A 550-nucleotide genomic window follows, 5' to 3' on the forward strand; every position below is an offset into this window, starting at 1 on the left:
GTTCATATGGAACCAAAAAAGAGCCCGCATTGCCAAGACAATCCTAAGCCAAAAGAACAAAGCTGGAGGCATCACGCTACCTGACTTCAAACTCTGTTACAAGGCTACAGTAACCAAAACAGCATGGTACTGGTACCAAAACAGAGATATAGACCAATGGAACACAACAGAGTCCTCAGAAATAATATCACACATCTACAATCATCTGATCTTTGACAAACCTGACAAAAACAAGAAATGGGTAAAGGATTGCCTATCTAATAAATGTTGCTGGGAAAATTGTCTAGCCATAAGTAGAAAGCTGAAACTGGATCCCTTCTTACACCCTATAAAAAAATTCATTCAAGATGGATTACAGACTTAAATGTTAGACCTAAAACCATAAAAACCCTAGAAGAAAACCTAGGCAATACCATGCAGGACATAGGCATGGGCAAGGACTTCATGTCTAAAACACCACAAGCAATGGCAACAAAAGCCAAAATTGACAAATGGGATCTAATTAAACTAAAGAGCTTCTGCACAGCAAAAGAAACTACCATCAGAGTGA

The 550-nt window shown here is 38.7% G+C and overlaps 1 protein-coding gene across 1 annotated transcript in view; it reads right to left on the minus strand.

Moving 5' to 3' along the window:
* SMAP1 (small ArfGAP 1) overlaps positions 1–550 on the minus strand; it is a 228,354-nt gene that overhangs the window by 72,969 nt on the left and 154,835 nt on the right. The window lies entirely within an intron of this gene.

This window comes from Mandrillus leucophaeus, unplaced genomic scaffold (assembly GCF_000951045.1).
Source record: "Mandrillus leucophaeus isolate KB7577 unplaced genomic scaffold, Mleu.le_1.0 Scaffold889, whole genome shotgun sequence".
Classification (NCBI taxonomy): domain Eukaryota; kingdom Metazoa; phylum Chordata; class Mammalia; order Primates; family Cercopithecidae; genus Mandrillus; species Mandrillus leucophaeus.